We start from the raw sequence: 20,674 nt of genomic DNA, 5'->3' as shown, positions 1-20,674 counted from the left end.
ACTTCATGGAAATATAGGGTTATGTTGAGCAAAAATGGCATGTATGCCTTCTTTCCTGGAAAACACACACACACACACACACACATACACACACAAACACAAAACAGTTGGAAACCTGAGTAAAATATATTCATTTTAAAAATCATATGAACCTATGCAGACCAATAACTAAGAAAGAATTGCTGCCTGTTTTGATTATGGAGACTCCTGGAGTAAAGCAATTAAAACTAAGAAATAATTTGGCACCCTGTTGGAAGCCAGAGAGAAAGAAAAACACTACAGACCTAGCCAAGGTAACTGTGGAATAGTGGTAAGAACATCAGCATTTGTAACAAACTCAATTTTCTCTTCTTTAAAAATGAAACTATTATATTCCACCATATTGTGGTATCACTTGAGCTAATATATCTCAGTGGTTTGAAATAGGAACACATGCACACATAAAATACTGGTATTCTTTTTTATAGATTTAGACCTAAAATAGGAGTTGTTTCTTCTTCCTCTGATATAAAAAGTGGCTCAAATTTCAAAGTTTCACTTCCATGTACTTAATAAGTTTTGCTAACAAAACAATCATAGTAAAGGTTCCTAGTAGTATGTCTGACTCATAACAGATGCTCCTTAAAATGTCTGTTGAGCCTAAATTTGTTTTAAAATATAATTGGAATCTTCTGAAATAAAAGTGTTTTAAAAATTAGAATCAGGCATATTTGTTGCAAAGAGTTATGAATATCATTTTCAAATAAATCAGCCAATCTATCTTTTCAAAGGTTGTGTTACTCAGGGACAAAGCACACCTAAATGAAACAAGATAAATATGCTCTCTTTTAGAACCCAGAAAAATTAATTATAGGGGATTGTCATGATAAAGACCATGAAGAGTACAGAGCTTAATAGAAAAAAAAAATGAGAATGAAATAGCAGAAGCCTGGAAGAAGCCATAAAGGATGGATAGGAAGAAAGAAAGTATCTGCAAAGGTCAAGTAAAGTAGAATTGGAATAAAACTTGGTGATCTTAATCAACATGTATAACTAATAGAGCAAGTTTCCAGGGGGATATATTGGAGGAGTAGATAGAGCATAGCCCTATCAATCTTCTTGTCCAAATTGTACAAGGAACATGCATGAATATATAGATCAGTTCTCTAGAAAAAAAGAAATGTGACTCCATAAAATTTGTTCCATATTATTCAAATTCCTATTATGAGTAAGTATAAGGCTATAAAACACAGGTAATATCAAAGCTGTTCTTCATGTAAGACTCTGTAAACTACTTGTTTTTTCCCATGTGACTAGTCTATGTTTCTGAATATTATTTTCGTATGTTGTATCAGAATACATACAGAGGAGAGTGAGTGAAATGATCAAAAACGAATCTAATTAGAAATGATTTAAGGAACTAGGTACAGACACTTAGTTGACAGAAGACAACATTTCAGAGAGACATCATGGTTGTCTCTAAGATGTGAAGATGTTATTATAATAGATCAGAAACATTTTCTCTGTGATTCCTAACAGTAGAACCAGGATGGACGGATCAGTGTTAAAGGGAAATTTCAGCTCAGATGTGAGGAGAAAATTTCTCTAACAGCTCAAATTATAGTTAGGTGTTAAACAATAATTCTATAGGTATTTTACAAACTAATACTTGTAAAACTAAGTTAAAATCACTATCTCAATTGCTTTTGATAAGGAATTGAGTTATGGCGCCCTCACATAATCTTGAGGGAAATGTAATTTGTTAAATACAATTTGGTACCATCTCTCAAAAAAATTTTAATGGTTCTGGATTTTGGTATTCACCTAACAATTCTTTCATTTTTCCACACATGATTATAAATACATCTGTTCATATTTGTTCAATGATGCATATTGGTAATAGACTGCTTAAAACAGAAATATGCCAAATACTTCTCAAATAGATGGTGGTATTTTGATTCTATGCAATAGTATGTGATCCTTCATCAAAATGAGTTGGATTTCTGTGTAAAAATATAAGACGTTATTAACGGGGTTGGAGTGGGGGAGGGGGAGCCTATGAACAGAAATGATTGAATAAAGGTTTAAATAAAATCCATATATGTGAATTTGAACACACACACACACACACACACACACATATACAAACACATTCAAATTCTTATAAAATGATAGAAGAAAAGAGGTATTAAAATGGTAACAGGGATCCCTGGGTGGCGCAGCGGTTTAGCACCTGCCTTTGGCCCAGGGCGCGATCCTGGAGACCCGGGATCGAATCCCACGTCGGGCTCCCAGTGCATGGAGCCTGCTTCTCCCTCTGCCTGTGTCTCTGCCTCTCTCTCTCTCTCTCTCTCTCTGTGTGTGACTATCATAAATAAATAAAAATTAAAAAAAATATTAAAAAATAAAAATAAAAAAATAAAATGGTAACAGTGGTTACTACTAAAGATCAGTACAGATTTAAAATCAGACGAAGAGAACTATGGGGGGTGGGGGATTACTTTTAAATCTACACTATTCTACATTTTTTCAGCTATATTATTCAAGGATTGCTTGTGTAATTTTTTTAAAAAATGAAACAAAACAAAAACACAAGTTTGTCTGCCTTTTTGTTATAAGAACCATCTCACATGGAAAGTGCTGCCTGAGAGCTCATGGACTATTTATTCTCTTAAAAACTCTATATATTCCCCACAACTAGAAATAGGTATATGTGTGAAAATGAGCTGCTATATTTTGAATGTTCCTAAGATTTTATTTATAAAGTAAATAAACAAGGCTAAGCCAATATTGAAAAGGAATTAAACTTAAGTCAGCATTAATTTAGTTGTGTACACGTTGCAATATTTGTATTTTATCTGCCCTATCATCCTCACATTTAAAATGTTCCTCCTCAACAATTTAGTGTTAGGTATATATTTACTGTTGGAACAAGGAAATGCAAATGGAGGTTTCCAGGAAGATGAAATGGAGTGTGCCACATTTTTAATAGCTTGCCTGTGTTTTCATGTGGTCTATAACGCTTTCATCTGACAATCCAAACTCCAGTTTTTTAGGAAATGTTGGAGCTCTGTCCATTCCGCCCCACGAGCTTCAGGTTCCCTCATCAACCTACCCCATACATATAAACCATCTGTTTGTGATTTTTCGGCTTTATCTGAACATCTTCACAAAGAGGCCATCTGTTCCCTTCTTTTAAATATCTATTTACAGTACTTTCTCTCTTACCGACTTTACAACTATTTTTGCATATGTCAAAAATTCAATTACACAGTCACATATTAGTATGTCATCTTCTCAGGAGGGGTCTTAGACAAATTCCTGGGCGATCCAAAGAGCAAGGATAATACTGAGAGGCTAAAAAATTTCACCTAAAAGCAAGGGGTGGGGGACACAAAAATCTCACAATGCATGAAATCAATAATAGATCTGAGATGTCCTGGAGAGCCTGTGCACATGATTTCCAAAAAGCTGTCACTTCACTATGTACAAGAACAATATGAATTTGCATTGAAATTTATTTCTGCCATTAGTAATATATGCCTATTGCAAATGTGCACTTTAGGGTAAGTATACTTTCAGTTGAAATAGAAAAAAAGAAAGAAATGAAAAGCACAAATAGATGTTTCAACAGCATTTGTATATAATGCTGGGGCAAGTTTTTAGGACCAGCTTACCGAAGGAAATTCCTAAGGTTAAATATGAAGCAAACTTTTAATGTGTGGGGGTGTTTGCTAAAAGCAGAACACTATGATGGACGTAAAAAGCTGAAACATTAAAGGCAGTCAGCTCTTTATTTTCTCTGCTTCCCTAGGAGCAAAACACCAGCAGAAGAATTCTGCAGATAAATGGTATTTCCAACTGTGTTGGGAGCTCAAAGTTGTGAGATTATAATTGGGACAACAGATTCAGATACCATCACACCAGCTCTTTTCACTCACATTTAAAAATAAAAGTTTAAAAAGAATTTACTAAAAGTCCCGTGTGTGTATATAATCATATATATGATTAAAGTTTCATATATGTATATATATGCTATATAACTGCATAATCAATATCTATAAATGTGTAACTTTTACCTACATAGATCTATTTCCAAATTGCATTTATCATAGAAGAAATGAACAAATTAAGAACAAATGCAATATATCTAACAAACATAGTTAATTTTATTTAGATATCAACACTTCTTTTTTCTTAAGAGTTTATTTATTTATTTGACAGAGATAGAGAGAGCACAAGTAGGCAAAGCAGCTGTCAGAGAGAGAGGGAGAAGCAGACACCCCCCTGAGGAGAGAGCCCAATGCCAGGCTTGATTCCAAGACTCTGGAATCATGACCTGAGCCGAAGGCAGTCACTTAACCGATCAGCCTCCCAGGCCCCCTAACATCAACACTTCTAAAAAGGATTTTGGTCTGATAAAATTGATAGGGAGAAAGAGAACTCAAAATAGAGATAAAAAAATAACACAAAATATGAAAAAGTTGTCGCAATTTTAAAAAGGCAAATATGCTAAGTATAACAGTAGCTGTGAGCCAGTATAAAGCAAGCCAAGACTGAAACTTCCTAGCAGCTCAGCACCCTGTTTCTTGGGGTGGAGGGCAGTTGTTTTAGTATTCATGTCTGAGGGAAATTTCTTATGTTGAGTTTTACACAGATAAGCAATATTCTTTTTTCCTCCCAGAAGACCATAGACCAGCAGCTCTTAAATGCTCATCAACAGTACATTACACTAAGTCATGTTACAAATGGGCTCCCAAATTTTGACCTTAGATAAGGTAGCCAATTTTCAGGTAGAAATCTCAGCACAGGGGATCCCTGGGTGGCTCAGCGGTTTAGCGTCTGCCTTTGGCCCAGGGCATGATCCTTTGAGTCCTGGGATTGAATCCCACATTGAGCTCCCTGCATGAAGCCTGCTTCTTTCTCTCTCTCTCTCTCTCTCTCTCTCTCTCTCTCTCTCTCTCTCTGTGTGTGTGTGTCTTTCATGAATAAATAAATAAAATCATTAAAAAAAAAAGAAATATCAACACAGATAGATATGTGCAAACATGTATCTTGCTATTAGGGTAAATCTGAATATAGCATTCTAGGCCTAGAGCAGTCCTCTATCTCCATCTGCCTAGAGCACTCATAATTTTCTTTTCATTCGATTTTGATGGAAAATCCAGCCTGGCGTGATTGTTTCTGTGATGCAATCCAATTATTAAAATTCCACACTTTTGTCTCAAAGTCCCCAATATCACTCTGTCCCAAACTCCTGGCCCCCAAAGCGATCTACCTTCCATACTCTTGTTGCTAGGCTCCCCTTTGTCAGTGGGCAGAGTCCTTGCCGAGTACTAAGAAGATGGTTAAGTCCCAACTAACTTCTGTAGAATAAGGTTCACTCGTGAGAAAACTCTAGTGTCTTTGCCATGGCAACCTGAGGGAACACAGGCTGCTTTGGGATTTCCTCTGACACTTTAGCCTCTTTACTACACCTTTCTTCATGTTCTGGAGCCATATGTGAAAGGGAGGGGTAGGAGACAGTTCAAATCCTTTTCTGTCCCCTTAGCATGGACAGAGGTAAGATTATGGAATTCTCGGCCTTTCCTCTTCCTCTAAATGCCCAGAGACTTGGGCTTCCAGAAGTGATTCTTTTGTGGTACCTTTTCTTAGCAAAGCTCTGCAGTCGCTGACTGGCACAACAGTGGGCATTTTTCTGAACCTGGAAGTGTGGAACACTTAGTTTACTCTGCTTTTCAGTATTGTCAGGAAAGCAAGAAACAGTTTTCAAAAATGCTTTCTACCTGACACCATATGAAAACCAATTTTTGCTACGTTTGAGACAACACACTCTTACAGTGTGCTCTCTGGTAGAGCATTGCTCATTCAGCCGGGCTGGGAATAAGTTGCTGCAAAGAAGCGATAAGGCTTAATATAAAGGCACACTAGTGTTAAAGAAAGATATCTTGTATGCTAGACACTGTAGGAAATTTACATCACGACTTGTTCAAGAAAATACGGTCAGGACAGTAAAGAGTTCTTTAGCTCTTCAAAAATCACAAACAAATTTTTCAATAATTGCCAAAGTAGTTTTTAAATATTCAGAAACTTAATTTATTTTTACTTTAGTTCTTCCTTCAAGAGTGCCATCAAATTATCCAGTTTTTTAAAATGTATTGATTATACAAGAAGGTTGACAACCAAGGTTTTAAATTGAGGGTCTGTGATCATTTCCCAACACATATGATGGCCACTGCTACATATAGGGTCAGTAAGTCAATGACTGACATCTTTGTATAGACAACTACCTAACAATTCCATTTTGACTGTCCTCACTGTGTAGCTTCTTCTCTGGATGATATAGTGTTGTGCCAATTTTTTAAACTGTGTTTTATTGTAGCAAGAACATTGAACATGGGATCTAACCTCTTAAATTTTTAAAAATGTACATTACTGTTGACCATAGGTACTGTGTTATACAGTGGATTTGTAGAGCGTATTTATATTGCTTGAATAAAACTTTGTCTGTTAATTAGTAACTCCTCATTCTTTCTCCCCCCAGTCCTTGGTAACCACCATTCTGCTCTTTATAAAATTTTTTTTTTATTTTCATTTATTTATGATAGTCACACACACACAGAGAGAGAGAGAGAGAGAGAGGCAGAGACATAGGCAGAGGGAGAAGCAGCAGGCTCCATGCACCGGGAGCCCAACGTGGGATTCAATCCTGGATCTCCAGGATTGCGCCCTGGGCCAAAGGCAGGCGCCAAACTGCTGCGCCACCCAGGGATCCCCCATTCTGCTCTTTGATTCAATGAATGTGATGATTTCAGATACCTCATACAAGTGGAATCATGCAGTATTTGTCTTTCTGAAATGGCTTATTTCACATTCATTAACATAACATCCTCCGGTCTCATTCATGTTGTCACATATTGCAGAATTGTATTCCGTTGTATGTATATATTTAATTTTCTTTATACATTGATCTGGGACATTTTGTTGTTCCCACATCTTGGTTATTGTGAATAGTGCTGCAAAGAACATGGGAATACTAATATCTTTTCAAGATCCTAACCTCAATTCTTTTATATCAATATCCACAAGTAGGTTTGCTAAGTCATACAGTAGTTCTATTTTTAGGTTTTTAAGGGCATATGCACAAGTTCTTCTGTTTTGGAACACTCTTTTCCTTTCATCTTTTCATCCTTTGGATCTCAATTTAGTTAAGGCCTCCTATTGCCCTTTCTTCATTCATCATCTATGCCTCCCCTGCACTGAGACTGCATGGACTCAAAATCCAGCTCTGTCAGCATTAACTTGCAGTGTAAACTTAAACAGAGTCATTTAATCTGCCTTTGCCACAATTTTCTTTATTGTAAAATAGGGATAATATTAATACTTTTTAAAAAATACTTTTTAAAATAGGGTTGCTGGAAAAACTAAATGAGTTAATACAGGAAAAACATACTACATAAATGCTACATTGCATTTAGAGCTATGTAAATGTTAACTATTAGTAAATTCAGTATTGATATTGGTATGCTATTATTACTCTGGTGGTGGGAATACAGGTTGTTTTGGGATGAGCCATGATCATGTTAATTTTTCTCTGCCTTTTGTTTTTCAAGCACCTAATACAATGCTAGACACACAAAAATATAAGCTTAATAAATATTTATTGACTAAATAGATAAATGGCATGGCTTACTGATGTTTGACTATCTAAATTGTTATCACTCTTGGATAACAATAAAATCCATTAAGAACAACAGTGCTGTGTGCCGACTATATTCAAATAAAAAAATTAAAAGAGCAAAAGGAAAGGTGACAATGGTGAAATAAACTCAGATAAAATTAAGAAGTATCTGATTTTACTGCCAGAGAATATGTCTACACAGGGAGAGTATCTAATTATTGTTAGTATATATTAATCGATAATGTTCTAGATACTTTGACACCACAATAATTTTCCTCACTTTAAATGTTGCAATTTTTATTTCCATCAAAATATCATGAAGCAGCAAGGTAAAGAGAATATACTGCATATCACTCAAGGTTTTAGCAGAAAACAGAAGACATAGTCAAAATGAGTCATCTAAGAAGAGTCTAAAAACAGAAACTCTTTTAACGGTGTGGGCAACTTGTAGCAAAATCAGAAGGGGAGCCAGTACCCAAAAGGCAGTGTGTTACCAGGATATGAATGAAAGGGTGCAGGGAGAAAAGAGTTTACAGAACCTGGAGGGACAGCTCTGTGGAGAGGCCCACGTGGCAGGAAGTATGATCTTTGATGGAAGGATACAGGATGTAAGAAGGAAGCCAGAGAAATAATAATCTTGACTTCACTTCCCTCAAACCTTTCTCCCTCCCTCCTTTCTCCAGAGGGTGCTCAGCACTACTGCAATACTACAAGTCAGTAGAAGGGAAACCCAATGTTATAACCCATCCGGGGTAGCTCCATGAATATAGAGGTGGAAAAATAAACCTGGAGGGGCAAAGGAAAGATGATAGCTAATGCATAAGGTCAATGAACTTTGAGAAACAATTTTCCATACTGCAGGATTTCTCACAGCCTTGAAATGCTAATATGAATTATGTCTCAGATGTAATTATTACAGAATCTCTGTTCTTAAAAAACACCTTGAGACTAGGGAATGCCCCTTGAGTGACACTTTGGAAAATGGCAGATTCTCATAAATATCAAGAGTTAACCAATGTTACCTCAAGTATCAAATTAATTTTGCCTGGAGAGATGCTATTTTAATTGGAATGGTTCATATAGTCCACCTCCCTGAATCCCAAATTAGAGAATTCTTTGAGCCCCAAATGAATATGGACATTCAACTACTCAGACAGTACAACTGGCAGTCAATATAATGGAGACTTTTAGAAATGGAGACATCTGGCCAAACACCAGAAGTAATACTTTCACACCAATCTCTAAACTTAAACTTGCTACTTTCCACTTGTATTTATCAAGTGTAGAACACTGTGGAGTTTTTAAAACTAGATGCAGAAACTAATACATACATAGTTCACGCAGGTAGATGGCCATCCCATTTGCCTCACTGCAAAGATTTTGACTAGGCCTATATTACTTCTATTAGAAGCAAATGAATTTGCCCTTTTCACAACTCAATGTGGAATTCAAGAATTCACTGCTCTCAAAATTGGTTCTCACAATTTGACTTTTTTTTCCACACTAAAACTGGGTTCTAAATAAAGTTCTCAGTATATAAATGAACACAGAGTGCTGTGCAGGTGGGTTTGCCCTTGGTAAGACACAGCTGTGCCTATCAAATACAAAAATATGGTATTTAATTTTGGAAAATTGCTAACGGCAGGCAGGACTGTATGAGGGAAAGTCACCTTTAACTGCCAATCAGGAAGAAACAAAGATATCAGGAACAGGATTAGTTTTCCGAATGCTTCCAGGCTAGAACTGCATCCGATGCCCTTCCAGAAGCACTGAACAATGAAATGGGTAGCTAGTTGCCAAGCACATACAGCTGTGTGTCTATTTGCCGGGGGTTTGTGTTTTGGGGTCTGAGAAAAAATGAGGTTGGGGAAGTAAGCATTGAAAGTAGCGTCAGCCCATCATCTGTTATATGCCAATTCTGCTGGTCAGAACAAACTCCGAGATAGAATTTATATTATAATGCAGTCCTCACTTACTTTTCATTGATATTCTTCATTTTTTATCCCTTACTTTGGCAGAGCTCAAACAGCAGTGTCTCACCATGGTGCAATTACTCTTTTGGCAACTCCAGGCAGTTGTTAGTAGTGGAGAATGTGTAGTGGCACGGAACACCTCCAGGCTTATAAATACAGGTGGCCTAAGTTAACCAATTATTTAGAGGCAGATAAGTCATGCAGTTTAGCAGTTGTCTGATTCACATCTCTACTCCACATATAGAGGATTCCTTTTTCCCTAGTGAGATTTTTATGGAGCTTTACTAGGAAGACCAGATGCCCTGGTACTTGCATCACATGGTAGACTGGAGCAGATTCAAAGGTGCTCTTCCAGTGTTTCAGGTGTAGTGTATCAGTGCTATCACTGACCGACTATAAAGATTGGGACATCACAGAAGCAGCCAGCCTTGCCTGGAATGTCCTGCTTTCCTGTAGTCTTTTTATTGCCATTTTAACTGAAAGTACAGACCTTCCTTGTTTCAAACATTTTTTTACTTTACAATGGCAACAGATTCCATTTAATGACACTTTACTTCACAAATTGTTGCTTCATGCATATGTCTTTATTCTCCATAATTTCAATGAAGAGTCCATTGTTCTGCTTGTTAAATTCACTTTCCAACCTTCTTTGTTCCCTAGAAACATGAATAATAAAGCCAATCTGAAATGGTCATCTAAGTTAGCCCAATTAACATATGGTAGATACATATGGATTACAAAGAAAAACTAGATTTTCCTGGGCTTCATATCCCAAAAATGCCCAAAAATATCTTATTCCCATGAACATAAACTTCAAAATGTCAATCGCATTTACAATTATGAATAATAGGGAACTGTTGCTCCCAAGGGAAATAATAAGTGAAGAAATGTTTCATAGATGTTTTTTAGCAAAAGCAAATGATTTGCATGTTTCTACCAAAAGGGAATAAAGCCTTTAATATGGAATATCCCTCAGGTCTCCTTTTTGGAAACAAAATTCATAACCACCTGCCATTTGACGAAATCTAATTGCTAATACAGTGTACACTTCTGCAAAGTGTTCACTGGCATTTTCAAAAAAAAAATTTAAAAAAATAGGCATACTAGCCTCATCTACACAGAAAGAGAATGACAAATGTAGCATGTTTTTGGTGTATGTGTTTTTTCCTATTAGAAACTAAACATACCAGAAATATAAGTGAGCATGATTTGTTCCCTCAGTAATAGCTTTAACTAAACCAGACAGGTTCAATTTTTTAAATGGGTGTCAACTCTATTCATAACCTTTCAGTTTGGTTTTTCACAAGGAATATGCATAAATACTGCACTTTGTCTCATGCTGTGTTATTCTTATTATTTATACTATGCATAATTAAAATTTGGGAGACTAATAATAAAAATAGAAAGTGCATTTGAAATATATTTGCCTAGGGAAGTTTCAAAGAACACAAATTTAGGGTCTAGAATGTAGAGTTAACCCAGGATCTCAATAGCAATGCTAGAATGTGATAGCATTCACTCAGCCCATTTATGATTGCAAATTGAGGTGTCCCATGCCTAAATTTCTTATGTACATAAGCATATATCCTTTCCTGATAACATAGGCTGAATTTTGCAATAGAAGGGAGGTTACTGACTCATTAGTGGTTAAATAAAGACCACCTAAAAAGGTGTTTGGGAGAGAAAAAAACTGCCACACCCAGAAAAGCTGAAATAATGGTTATTTCCATAAATATTGAATATTGGACTGAAATAGCATCAGCCTTTTATGTCCAGTTCTGCTACCCTCCCATTATGGCAACTGCAGAGGTTGGTAAATGGTTCTGTTTCTATAGGAAAGTGACCATGTTTAATATGCTTTATGCTAGACCTTGTGTAAACATTTTAAATACATTATCTCACTTATCTTTTAACTGTCTGTGAGGTTTATAATTTATTCCCATTTCACAAATGGAGAAACTAAAACTAAGAAGAACTGAATAATCTTTGAACCCTGTTTTTGATCTCCTATTCTTAGACTCATTGCTTCAATGGACATATGTAGTAAAACTCTAATGTGTGAAAATCGGAATTTTATCATAAGCATAATTTATTTGCTGATTTCAAAATAGGCATCTGTATTTTTCCATCATTATGATTCCATCCAGATATTTTACAACCAGCTCCAAAAGGTGGTTTCTGGAGTTTTTCTCCTTATATTTCTCCCACATGGTCTTAATGTAGTTGTTTCTGTTTTTGACAAATAAACAAAAAGTTTTTTTTTTTTTTAATCTCCAAATAAAAGGAGAGATGTGACCAGCTTGGGGGGGTCCACAAAAAAGCTAATTAGTTTCAGAGCAAAATGGAAGTTTGCTATATTCATGAACACATTCAAATTGTGAAACCGAGTTAGGGGCATAAAATAATATCTATAAAAAGTCTTTAAGATATCATAAAACTTTTTACAATGCTAACAGTAAGAAATAGATTTTATAATGCCTAAAATCTTATAACTACTTCTGTCTACATTTTTTAAACTTCCTTTATGCCGTAATTTGGCTATATTTGTTATATGATAATCAAACTCTTATCTTTGTAATGAATTTTTAATGAAAAGACATGCAAAATATGCCCATGGAAAGTGGGCACATTATATGTTGTGGATGCTGTCTCTTGATGAATTAGCATGCTGTGGCAGTATGCAACTCCTCTAGATGGGGCTCTGAGCCTTGAACCAGCCTATTCTATTCTTAAGGGAGTCATTTGTGTTTCCTCACTTAAATAAAGTGAGTGGATTCAGGTAATAATGGCATAATTTAACAGAGAGTGTAACCATTCTGAGGGCCTTTTCCTATTGACTATTTGCAACACAAAGCCTCACTGTTTGAGGAGTGACTGCAATAGAGTGTTGAAGTAAGACAAGTGTAGGGTGGAGTCTTGATTCTACCTTGGGAAGCCACTAAACCTCAGTTTCCTCATCTGTAAAATGTGAATAATGATAGTAGCAATGGTGTGAAAGGGTTCTTTTGAGGAGTAATATGAGTGCACAATAAATGCTGCTTCTATAGTTATTACTACTGCGGCTGCTACTCCTTCCTCTGGTTAGCACCTCTATTTCTTATTCCCATTATTCCCAGGTTCACAGTTCTAGTTAATAATCTCCCCTATTCATGACTACATTAACATGGTCATCCCTGCATACTCTCATTGTCTCCCATCTCTACTTCCTTTAATGTATCCTGAAAATCACTGCCTGATTGATTACATGTAAAGATTATATTTTGAACTATAAGCAACTTATTTCTCTTTTGAAATTATAAACAGAAGCCCATCCTCTAAACTAGTGGTTCTCAACCAGGGATGATTTTAACTCACAGAAGACATTTGATAATGTCTGGGGGAAAATTCTGGTTGTCACAATGAGGAGAATGGGGTGCTACTGGCATCCAGTGATAGAGGCCAGGAAGCTGCTAAACATCATACAATGCCCTGGATTCCTCCCACCTAATAATGAATTATCTGGTCTAAAATATCAATAGTGCTGAAATTAACAAACCCTTCTCTAAGTGGAAACTGATGCTGTGCATACAATAAACTATAAAAAACTAAGAAAAGCATATGGACTCTAATCAGTGTCCTTGAGAGCATGGCCGAAGTCATCTTATCTCCTCCTTTACTGTGGAAAATTCCCTCCATTTTTTTTAAAGCTGGACATATATAATCAGCTATATTAGAAGGGCATCTAATCTTCTGAACATAAATAATCAGCTGCTACTATCAAAAAGTAAAAGCCCTCATATGTAGAGGACTAGGCCAACTGATGTCTTAAGATCCTTCTCAGTTCTGACATTTACAATTGCCTATTCAAAATCTCCAAATGTTCTCCTTTGCCTACAAATGAACTCATTTCTTGGGGTGTCATTCAAGGCCTTCCACAACTTCTTTCCTGCTTGCCCTGTCAATTCTACTTCCCATTGTTCTCTGACATGAATTTCCATTTCAGAAAACTTGTCTTGATTATTGGTGTTCATACAAACCCTTCTCATCTCCTCTTTTTTATTAGCACTGGCCAATCTCCTCAATCCTCAGGGCATACGACCTCCTATTGATCTTAATACCTGTTCTGTTTATTTGGCCCTTAGTAGTATAAGTACTATTTTGTTTTGTTTTGTTTTGTTTTGATATACTTGCTTTATCACTCAGGATTCATTTTGTCTCTTTAAGATACGAATCATGTAATATATTGTTCATCTTTTACGTCTATCCTTTCTGATTTCCTTTAAGACACTACACTTGCCCCACATATGACATGAAAGGTACCTCCCACTTAGAATGCTTTTCCTGGGATTAGTTCTAAACCATTTGTTTTGACCTATTTCTGATAACATTTCCCACTCTAAATGTAACCCAATGGAATGTTTTGCCAAAGTTATTCAATGAAAAGCATTCTAAGACTGCATCTGTATTCAATGGGAGAGGTTTTGATTGATTAGTAATGTCCTTCAAGGGTGTAACATAAGGTAGTGCCAGCAGACATACCAAAAATTTGCCATGTCTGTTCTTTCCCTTGCATGGTGCTGTCAATATATGTCTAACGTTCATAGTAGATGTGGTCTCCATAGTGTATTTAAAGTATGGAATCTGCAAATGTTCATTTGTGTTTTGTAGACAAGATAGACTAGTTCATGAGTCCCAAAGATGATCTAATAGTGAAAAGCAAATTGATTGTTATCTTAATCAGGGTACTTTAGTTACCAGTGAAAGAAATCTATCATATACACTCTCTAGTTTATCTTATCTCAATTTCACCCTGAATGTCTTCTCTCTCTTCTAGATGGGCTTTCATGTCTCTATCTCTATCCTTTTCCGATTGTCTCTACTGAAAAGCTATAACTTCTTTTGTCATAACCAAGGGCAAACATGACAAATACATAGTCCCTCAACTGAATCTTTATTATTTTAAAAGCTAAACCTAGACTCACAAACTACTCAGTCTCAAATCTAAATAGGCCCAAATTAATCCAAATTAATCAGTGATTACCAGAGCACTAAAGTAAGGAGAAATGTTGGCTGAGTGTTCTTTTCCTTAGATAGCAGTATCCATGCAAATCTCAGTAACAAAGCATGTGACCTGCATAAATGTCCCTAAAAGCATTTTACTTTATATACATTTTCACATGGGCAACAATTCTATGAATTAGAAATTATCCCCACCCATTATATAATGAAGCTTACTGCACAGTTTTAAGGACAGTCCACTTAGTAAGAGAAAGACTCACGTGTAACACAATCTGTTTGATTCCAGAGCCTAGTCTTCTCACATCCCCCAGGAGACCCAGAAACCTATTCTTATAAGAGAACAATTCGAATGCTTTTGTATTAAAGATGGCCAAAAATGAAAGGAAGGAAGTAAGGAAAGAAAAGGAAAGAAAGAAAGAGAAATAAAGACAGAGAAAGAGAAAGGAAGGGGAAGGGGAAAGGAAAAGGAAGGAAAGGAAAAAAGCAGGATTAAAAAACACAGTATAATTTAAAAAAATTAAGGGGCACCTGGGTGGCTTAGTCAGTTAAGTGTCTGACCTTGGTTTTTGCTCAGGTTATGATCCTGAGGTTGTGGGATCAGGCCCTGCATGGAGCTCTGGGTTCAGCTCAAAGTCTGCTCCAGATTCTCTCTCCTTCTCCCTCCCATGTGCTATCTCTCTCTCTCTCAAATAAATAAATAAAACATTTTTAAAAAAATAATTAATTAAAACAATGATAATAACTGTTAACATTCATTGAATGCTTGCCATGTATAGGCATATGCTATAATTTCATACATTTAATTCTCTTATTGACACTATGAAACAGGGACCATTATTATCCCAGATGACAAAATATATGCAACAAGAGACTAAGTGACTTGCTCAAATAACCAAGCTAGTAAATTGTGAATTTAAACTCAATGTTTAAGCATAAGCAGTGTGATTCCAGATTCCTGTCCTTTTAAAAGCCAAAAATTGAACCAAAAGTCTCTCTAGGGAGAGAAGGAAGAAAAAGATGACTTCTTATTAAATCGTATATGCCCACTTTATTAAAATCTACATATGTATACATATATCTATTATGTTAACATATGTATATGTATATATATGTATATACATGCACTCATATTCTGTACAAGTGTAAAAAATACATTTAGTCTTTCAAATATTCAAAACTGAAAATGCATGCTGGTATGTGGATTTTTTCCTATTTCCTTTGCATAGGAAAACTGCCTACTGGTACCTCTCCTTTTGTCAGAGACTGATAAGGGCTGTACAATCTTGTAGTCAAAACATCTCGCTAAAAAGCTTCTTTGGCGGCAAAGCCTAACTTGGAGTGTGTTTGGTTTCCTGGCTGCCTTATTTGTTTACAACAATGCTCTTAAAATTGTCTCTACCATCTGTGTAAGGTCTAGTTCCTTGAATGAGAATGAGATATTAAAATGCCATCCAGATGTCTAGATGCATATCTGCATTAACATATTATGCAAATTGCCACAAGGCACTTTTTTCCTTCTTAAACAAAAAATATTTTTAGATGGAGTGTAAGAAAGTGAATCTGTGGAAGCAAAAGAAAATTTTTGAAAAGGTAAAGAAAACAAGAAACACTGGATTTGCATTGCTTATCTTGTTATAATCATAACTTAGGAAAGAAACCATGACCTACAAATGATTTTGTCTGTCACTTTGCAAAGAAAAGATCAATGTCAACAGAAAGAGCAAAATTCACCTTGAAAGATGAAAAATATGAGTTTGGCTTAGACTATTTTTATTAAAAAATCATATATTAGAAACATTAGTGAAAATTCTAAGAACAATCTTTGATTCCACATCCCAATTCATAGGTGGCATATATCATCTCCTATAGGTGTGTCTCAGTTCTATACTACAATAAAAAACTAGCAAAAAAACCCCTAGCAAAACAATATTTCAGATTTATTCGTTTGTCATCTTAAAATTTTAAATAATGGCACATTAAATAGTTCCATGTTTACAGGTTTATGGACTGTATGAGGTATGTGTGCTAAAAGTTTAAAATGTTACAAGAATTTCCGTTAAAAGTATAGCATGTTGAAAAAAAAAAGTATAGCATGTTGGCACATAATAGTCAAATTTGAGAAATAGATATGATTTATAAAGGTAAAGTTGCCTGATCCCTTTCGTAATTAACCTGCACTAAACCCGTTATTTCTTCTAATCACTATGTTCCCTTTATAAATTCTGAATATATTTCCTTGGGCAGTAAGTAAATTTTTCAGCTCTCATATATGTAAATTTAAATTCAAAGGTTCTTTTTTCTCTGCCACATTAAAAAAAAAAGAATAACAGGATTATTTAGAAAAACATTTGGCAACCTCGGATAAATGTTCCTAAATCAGAATTGAAATTTGAACAATATTTACTTACAATGAACTCCAGAACATGTTCCAGAGCTAATTAACTCATTACTGTCACTGCAGACCTTGACATAGAATGCATAGCTCAATATATAATCAACCAGGCAAAACAAAACTATGCTAAAATTGTTTTAGGGTCATATTACTTCTGAGCACACCTACAAGAATAGATTTTTCTCTTTGTCTCAATGAGTGTTGATCCAACAGATAACTACTAAAAGCCAAAATGCAGAAGCCAAAATGTCACATCAAACTTTTTGAATGGAGATATGGCATAATATAAATTTAAAAATTTTAAAGATAATATTAATGGGCACCTGGGTGGTGCAGTTGGTGTAGCGTCCGAATCTTGATTTTAGCTCAGGTACTACTGATCTTAGGGTGTTGAGATAAAGCCCAGGGCCAGGGCTCTATACTCAGTGTGGAGTCAGCCTAAAACTCTCATTCTTAAATAAATAAATAAATCTTTAAAAAGATAACAATGAGAATGTGAAATGTGGACTGAAAGTAGAATTGCAACAGCAGAAAGGAAGTAGGAAGGGTGTAGAGACAAATAAGAATTAAAATTGTTCACTGATATACAGTGGATCAGCTTGTTGTCTGTTTCATTACTCTACAATTAAACTGTGTCAAGTAGTGAAAAGAGAAAATGAAGACAACTGTCTAGTAGATTCACTTCACCTAACACTAGCTGAAAAAAATCAGATGATTCAGACACCCTTTCCATCTACCCTTTTTCTGATAAATTGTCTCCATGTTTCACCTGCCACACATCCCTGCTTGGATTTGGGAGCTGTATCATCCCTCCTACCCTCTTTACATGCAAATGGCCATAGCCAATTGTCACCAAATGTCCCCAAGTTCTTTCCAGTATTCACAATCAAGACTAAGTTTGACAATGTAACTCAACACAAACCTACTACACCCTTTCCGTGAAAATTGACACAAAACCTAATAAGTGGTTAGAATTCTAAGGGAAAACACTAATGTAACACTTATTACCATTGAGGTTTTTTCTCAAAATGTTGGAATTATTGACCTTCGGGGGGGAAAAAATGACTTAAGAATTGCAGTGTAAACAATTCCAAACCAAATAACCCAGAGTTACTCACTGTTGCTTTTCTATGCAGGACAATTAACGAGAAAGAGATACAATATTCCACCTGAGGGAAGTTTATATTTTACTTCAAAATGCATTTTGACAGAATTAACAGAAAGATAACACATCTGGCCCACTATTGTGCTCAATATACACTGTGGACCTCAAGCAGTTAAGATTCAGTAATCTGAATGTCACCTGAGAGTGTGGGAGAGTTTACCACATGTTACAGATCTGATTTCAAATGGCATTACCTAACAGAAAACAGATTCTGTTTGGAAAGATGAGCCACCAGAAAAGCAAACTCATTCCTCAAGAATGCCAATTGACACAGTCTAATACAAAATCCTATTCTTTTTTTTTTTAAAGGTTTATTTTTTTTAATTTTTATTTATTTATGATAGTCACAGAGAGAGAGAGAGAGAGAGAGAGAGAGAGGCAGAGACATAGGCAGAGGGAGAAGCAGGCTCCATGCACCGGGAGCCCGATGTGGGATTCGATCCTGGGTCTCCAGGATCGCGCCCTGGGCCAAAGGCAGGCGCCAAACCGCTGCGCCACCCAGGGATCCCCAAAATCCTATTCTTTCATGTATTGCTTATGTTGGTATTCACTAAGTAAATACTGAGTGCCAACTATGTGCCAGTCACCGTCCCACTGCTGCTAGTTGTCCAGGGCAGCTCTGCAGGAAATTCCCTTATAACACCACAAGAGTGGTCAGATCTTTGCCCCTTTGGTCCCTCCACTCTCCAAAGCTCCATTTCCAGACTTCAAAAGCAAACTTAGGCCATTCCATAGCTCAAAAATTTCCAAAGACACCTAAAACCTAAAGAAAAAATGATAAGTTTGCATATAGTATTTTTGTTTCATGGTCTAGCACAAACCTAACTTAGTACTTTCCCCTTTATACTTTTCCAACTTTGCTCAAGTACTTGAAAATTCATCTAACTGTTGCCTCATATTCTTCCACTTCTTTGCTTTTGTTTGTACTACTTCTTTCAGGAATGTTTTCTCTTTAGACCTCCAACCCTTCCCGATTTATGAAGAAAACTAAGGCAATGACAACTGATAGACATAGCCCAGGCTCTTAAAAAGACTTCTTCCATAAAGGTCTCATCTTCTTCTACTTAATGACACTGCCTCATTTGGAAACTCAAAGAATATCTATGCAAAAAATGCATACATCATACATGTGCAGTGTACGAATTTTCATAAACTAAACACACAGCATATAGCTCAAAGAAAAATGATGCCAGCACTGCAGAGGTTCCCTTCTGGTCCTCTTCTAAGTCACTATGCCTCTCATAGTAACTCTCCTGACTTCTAATGGCACAGAAATGTCTGCCTATATTTTTCATAAATAGAATCATATCATAGAAATTCATTTGTGTCTATTTTCTTTCACTCAACATTAGGTTTATGGCATTCATCCATGTTGCTACATGTAGTTGTGACTTACTCATTCTCATAGCTGTATTATACCCTATCATGCAACTATGAGATGGTCCATCACTTTACTGTTGATGGACATGTGGATAATTTCCAGGTTTTTACTTCATGATGATATTGCTGTAGGTATTTTAGTTAATATGTAAACATTTATATTTAATTCATATATGAACATATATATGTGTTTATTTGGGGTATAGAGTTGTTTTTAAACTGTCTCTTGCCCATATCAAGCTATGAGCATCTTTAGGGCAATGTCTCTAGTTGTTTTCTTTTCCAGCTTTTTGCCTAGAGCATTCATGCAATGAATATAGATAATTATAAGTTGAATATGTTGGTGTATAAAATCCATTGGAAAATGCCACTTTCCATAAAATGAGAAATCAGGCAACAAACCATTTTCCTAAATTTCTATTAGTTATTGTCATTACTACCTTAAATAATCTAGATCACCATTGTCCTCATAGAATCCATGGTTGGCACAAGGTCTCTGTGCTGACCCTGGGGAAGGTCAATCATCTTGTCCTAATTGCTATAATCTTCAACCTCAAGCAACAGAGTTAAGGTGATAAAAATTGCAAAGAAAAGCTGTACATTAAGCAATAACTATGTTAAAAGAGTCACAATTAAGATAATATAGAGTATCCTAAATACAGAAGTCCATGTAATTTTCTAAAATGAGCAAATCTCCCAGTCAATGTAGCTGATTCTGGTTCCCATAAGACTAATAAAGTCAGTGTATGGCGCTCACTAAAAAAGAGATTTGTGTATCCCCACATAGCTCAAGAGACCCAAGAGAGATACTGTAAATTTTTCCACTAGCAAAGGAAAAACGGGCAATGAATTTTGCTAGTTTTAACACCAGATTCACACATGCTCTAAAAATGTTCAAGGGCAGCCAGTCCTTATTTATAGTAAGGCACTCTTAACACCAGACCCAAACTTCCCAAGTCTTAAATTTATGCCTAGATTTGTGACCATTCATTATCACAGATGTAGTTAAATGTGTTGTTTGGAGCCAAGGTAAATCCATGATGGGGTACATACCTGATATCGTTAGCATTTTCTGTGAAATAGCATGCAGAACCACAAACGTGTTC

This window comes from Vulpes lagopus, chromosome 7, assembly GCF_018345385.1.
Source record: "Vulpes lagopus strain Blue_001 chromosome 7, ASM1834538v1, whole genome shotgun sequence".
Lineage (NCBI taxonomy): Eukaryota > Metazoa > Chordata > Mammalia > Carnivora > Canidae > Vulpes > Vulpes lagopus.
Note: the sequence above shows the minus strand (reverse complement) of the source record.